The 5,969-nt window shown below is 35.0% G+C and overlaps 1 protein-coding gene across 1 annotated transcript in view; it reads right to left on the bottom strand.

Moving 5' to 3' along the window:
• The window catches only part of LOC106872761 (myocardin-related transcription factor B), a 355,455-nt gene that overhangs the window by 42,528 nt on the left and 306,958 nt on the right, over positions 1-5,969 (bottom strand). The window lies entirely within an intron of this gene.

Here is a 5,969-nt window from a genome sequence, read left to right as displayed (position 1 = left end):
TAGTCTTACGCATGCATAGAATTAATAAAGCAAGCGTTTCCCGCTCAATGCATTCTCTTTCACGCTGGCCAGCGATTGAGCAAGGACGTGTGTTTAAAGCTGTCTCTACATTTTTCGGTCTTATACTCGACAGCTCGTTATTCTCACCTCTAAAGATGTACAACTAAAAGATTTGTATGTTTTACCAAGTAAATAAATGTTGTTTAAGTTGTTTAGTCTGGAGTTCAGCGTTCCATCAATTTCTTCAATTTTATAGTAGAAAGTCAGGTATACAATCTAAAGATGTATAACCCACTTTCTACTAAAGTTGTATTTTAAGGCTCCAGGAAAAATTTTGTTTTAGATGTGTCTATTGCAGAAATCAGCTCAGTGTTTTTTCACTAATGTTTAACACTATTCAACATGTTTCTTGCCACTGAAAAATTTTCTCTCAGATAAAGCTATTGCAAACCAACACGAGTGAATGGACGAAAAATAAAATAGGAATTTTGAAAGAAGCATCTATAAAACTAGTTTTTAAACACTGAACAGCTATGGGGGTCCACCAGAATAAAATAGTAATCAAACGGGTCCATAGATAAAAAGTGTTTGAGGACCTGAGGACCACTGATCTAAACAATCTTTATTGAACCACCCTAGGAACAATCTTTATTGAACCACCCTAGGAACAATCTTTATTGAACCACCCTAGGAACAATCTTTATTGAACCACCCTAGGAACAATCTTTATTGAACCACCCAAGGAACAATCATTATTGAATCACTCTATCCTAGAGGAACTCCAATAGCTTACAGAAACCAGGTCACTTTTTACTTTATAGAGGTTATGCTACTGCATAGGGGCAACATTGAACTACTCAGCTGATGTTTGTTGTAAACACTGAAAAGTTTCATCAATGGTTAATGCAAAGAAGGCTTTATAGCACCACATACATGTTGATTTCAGCCATATGTTGTGGGAGCACAATTCAGCTATGATTGAGAAGAGAAGGATATTTTTAGTTTACTTAGCCAACAATGCATTCTTTCAGTTTGTGGAGAGCCTGTAAAGGTCAAGAACATTGCCCATTCTCTTTTGACTAAGTTATATCAGACCCCAGACAGAGCTAGATATGTAATAATATGAAAATGACTGGGGATTAATTCCTATTAAAATGAAGTGTAAATTTTAAAAAGTGAAAGGTTTAATCAATTATAACTTCAGTACTTGACTGGTACTTTAATTCATATTAACATTATAAATGTGGTATACATTATGATTAGGTGGGAGTATATGTATGTATATGTGTACATAAATGTAACACATGCTTGTGCACATGCACATGTATGCACCCGCACATGTACATGCTGGCACAAATATATATTATATATTTATGCTGCTGCTTCTGCAGCATAAAGGTGATGGCTAGCTAAGTATCAAGGATTAAGAAAGCACAGTGTTTTTAAAATACAACCTATTATTATTATTATTATTATTATTATTATTAAATAATAAGCCTAACTAATTAGGGAGAAAGTTTGCTTGGATGAGATGCAGTTCAGTTTTGTACCAGGTAGAAGCACCACTGATGCTATATTCCTGGTACAGAAACTGCAGGAGAAATACTTAACCAAAGATAAACCCCTATTCCTGTCTTTGTTGACTTGGAAAAACCTTTGACAGGGTCCCCCGATCCCTTATCTGGTGGGCGATGCAGAAACTAGGGATTGATGAGTGGTTAATAAGAGCTGTACAGGCCCTGTACAGGGATGCCATTAGTAAGGTAAGGGTCAGCAATGAGTATAGTGAAGATTTCCAGGTAGAAGTAGGGGATTACCAAGGATCAGCCCTCAGCCTCCTCTTATTCATCATAGTCCTCCAGACAATAACAGAGGAATTCAAGACAGGTTGCCCCTGGGAGCTCCTCTATGCTGATGACCTTGCTCTCATAGCGGAATCACTATCAGAGCTAGAGAACGAATTTCAGGTGTAGATGCAAGGTTCAGAATCGTAGAGCCTTAAAGTCAATCTATTAAAAACCAAAGCCCTAGTAAGTAGGAAGGCGAACACATCACAAACCCCTTCCGGTAGGTGGCCCTGCTCGATCTGTAGATAGAAACTTCATAAGATGTACCCAGTGTAGGTAGAAACTTCATAAGATGTACCCAGTGTAAGCTATGAACATATAAGAGGTGCAGCAACATCAAAGGAAGGTTAACCAGGAAGATAGCCTTTGTGTGCAGCAGATGCATGGGGAGCAATAAACACCACAGATGCACAGAAAACAGACTCCATCACAAGCCAAGGGGAGAAACTAGAAGTAGTTGATAGCTTCCGCTATCTAGGTGACCAAGTCTGTAGTGGGGGTGGATGCTCTGAGAGTGTTACCACTAGAATAGGAATAGCCTAGGCAAAGTTCAGAAAGCTCTTACCTCTACTAGTGACAAAGGGCCTCTCGCTCAGAGTGAAAGGTAGATTGTATGATGCATGTGTGCGAACTGCCATGCTACATGTCAGTGAAACATGGGCTGTGACTGCTGAAGACATGCATAGGCTTGAAAGAACCGAAGCTAGTATGATCCACTGGATGTGTAATGTCAGTGTGCATACACAACAGAGTGTAAGCAATCTGAGAGAAAGGTTGGACATAAGAAGCATCAGATGTGGTGTGCATCAGACAACTGCGCTGGTATGGCCATGTGCTGTGTATGAATGAAGAGAACTGTGTGAAGAAGTGTCATTCCTAAAGGGGAAAATTTAAACATTATCACCACTATGGATATATTGGGTCTTGTCCAGTTCAAAACATTTAAGAAGATCACAACTTCTGAATTTAACATCTTTTTATCATCATTGTTCACTAAAGATCGCTGTGACTACATCAGATCCTGTCATATTTATTATGGACAATGCATGCATCCACAAATGTGTCAATGAAATTGATCTCATGCCACAACATACGGTTAAGTATCTACCTCCTTATTCTCCAATGTTTAATCCCACTGAGGAAATGTTCGATGAATTGAGATATTTTATGAAGCAGTATCTACAGAGTCATAAAAATGATCTCTACAACAGACCAGAAAATTTGCCCATGACAATTCACAGAATGAATATTTTAAAAACAGTAATGTATCTTGCAATGGATTCAATATCTGCTGTAAATTGTGCAAGATATGATCAACATCAAACATTTTTCATCCCACAAGCATTGAATATGAAGGATTTGTGGAATATTTATGATTACAAGAGTTTTAAAATAAATTTAAATCTTTTTAAGTTTAGGTTTTTGTTTATTTTTCGCTATTCTCGTGCTAAGATACTATTGTATATGTTTGTTTAAACTTATAGGTGTCTAATCTTATATATATAAAAGACAGACATTAAGCAATGATGATGATGATGAGTTTGTATTTGTTTGTGTGTGTGTGTGTGTGTGTGTGTGTGTGTGTGCACGCGCGTGTATGTTCCTTATGCATTCCAAAACCGAATTGCTAATCTTGACATATGGGGTATCAAAAAAATTCAGCAGGCTTTTGGCTACCAACTAAACTATATTTTCATTCACATATTTGCATTACTAAAATTTAACATTGTCATTTTTCTTTTAGTCACCTATCATAAACAACATTTTATATCGCTACCACAATGACAATGACGTCACATTTTCTATAGAGTGTTCAAGTGTTCGTTACCTATGATAGGCCAATGACTGACTAATATATGTGTCTGTTAGTATACATACATTTTTGTGATGACTGACACAAAATGACAGAGATAGGCTTCAGGTGTGCATCAATGTATGTGTGTGTGTGTGCCTTAGTTTATGTATGTAACTTTCTCCCACCCAACAGTGAACCGCACCGATATTGAAAGTTTAGTTGCAGCCTGGACTTTAAACAAACAACAGCGTTCACTTTGGAGTACTACAAACATGAAGATCTGGCTGATTTAAAATCACTCACAATACTCACAAATATATCTAAAAAAAAAATGTTATCCTGGTTATTATAACAAATTCGGAAACTTGAAGTAGAAAGCTTCAGCGACTCTTTCAATATAATTACAGAAATGTTATTCCACTCCTTCTAACCAGTTTCAAGATAATGTTTTTTTAAACAGTCCTTGTATCCTTCATCACTGTGAGTATCAACATCACACAACCTTTTTACTGCGTTAGTCAGTATTTATTTTACAGCCTATAACGTTACACAGTTAAAAAATAGGTAGTAATGTCAAATTCATTTATATCTTGCTACATGCATCTTTCAGCAAATATTTTAAATTAATGTTACAACAACAGCATCTTCCTTTCTATACACTTGGTTCAGCATTCATTTCAAAACTGTAAAATAAATTAATTTTGTATGAAAAATTGAATTATGCCTTCTGAATTTTCTTGGGCTTTCACTTTCTTCACTGTGATATTCAATCGGGAATTTTATAACATTTAGTACATATTCCAAATAAATATTGACTTTCTGTACTTTGTTACATTGGTGATGCATAGTAACTTTTGCTAAATTGATGACTTTCCATTTTTTATAGTATAACTATGCTACAGAATGTATGTTTTGCACCTATATTGACTACATTTCATTTCGCTTAAACTATGTATGTGTGCATTTTGCTGTTTTCAATATTATCAATTCTATGAGTGTGTTCGTCTATAGTAAACTATAGTAAAGAGCATTTTACGCTGTTTTAATGAGCCCACATTTAATGAAGTAGCCATCCTTATGGTTGGTGATCCCCATGAAAAGCATGATATTCTCATTCATGTTCTAGATAACAACCTCAAATGTGTTTCACGGACTCATCTCTTTTATCATGCTCTCCAGTATACTCTTATTCTGTGGAATGGACAAGACGGGTATCATCTCAATATTCCACGCATTGAACCTACAACAGGATAGCCAATTACAAACAAAAAAGTGTTGTCAAATGACTTCTTTTCTTACCAACTGATGTGAAGACAAGAACAATCGAATAAATTACACATCAAATAAGCTTTATTTTCACTTACATATTTTCTACATTATCTCAACAACCAGCTATAGTTATTTCAAATACGCTTCTCTACAATGACCAGGTTTCATTAGAAAATGAAAATAGTTTCACACTTTCAATTTGAACCAAAATTACAAAAAGTTGTATTATGAGAGTGACAATGTGTGAATAATGAAAGTAATGTTTCTCTGAATTAGTCACATCTATATTATAATAAAGAAAACGCCTTATTAACTATCTACCAAATAAACTATGTTTTTGATTCAAGAACTCTTTTTTACAACTAAAATAACCTCAGAAACTATGTTGGGTCGCATGATTTTCAAGTCATATTCAGACAATATTTTGATTTACTTCCAATGTTTCACTTTCGTCCGATGTTTCATGCATGCGTAGAATTCTACTCAGACAAACATTTATGAAAATGTACACATAAATATTGTATTAAAATAAGCCACAACCAAAACAACCGCATGATTCCATATATGTCAAGTTGACAACTTTGCTTCATCAAATGAAAGAATGCCATAATATAACTTCGTCTGATACACATTCACACACTCGAGGTAAAACTTCTGTGCAAATTATGTTATCTCTTGCAGTGTGCATGCACAAATTTACAGCTCAAATCCAATTGAAATGATCTTTATTATGTAATTTGTGTTTATGATGAGCATATTTAAAAACCTGATCTTCAATATAAACTTAAAAGGAAGTTTTCACAGAATTCCTGTCCTTTATCTCTTCTTTCTAGCATGTCTGAGGTGACATTTCCGCCCCCCACTTATTTTTTTCCCTAAATTTCTTCTGATTCCTATGTTTTCAATACAGGAGATTAGGATTTCACCCACAGAATACATTCCCAATATTTTAATTTCCTCCCTCTCCACACCAAATTCATTTTTTACATTTTTCAAATTTTTATTTTTGGTAATACATGGAGACAAAACAGTATAAATTTTTAAGAATTTTACCCATC

This window comes from Octopus bimaculoides, chromosome 10 (assembly GCF_001194135.2).
Source record: "Octopus bimaculoides isolate UCB-OBI-ISO-001 chromosome 10, ASM119413v2, whole genome shotgun sequence".
Lineage (NCBI taxonomy): Eukaryota > Metazoa > Mollusca > Cephalopoda > Octopoda > Octopodidae > Octopus > Octopus bimaculoides.
The sequence above is the reverse complement of the archived record's forward strand: the minus strand, read 5'-3'. Positions and strand labels throughout refer to the sequence as shown.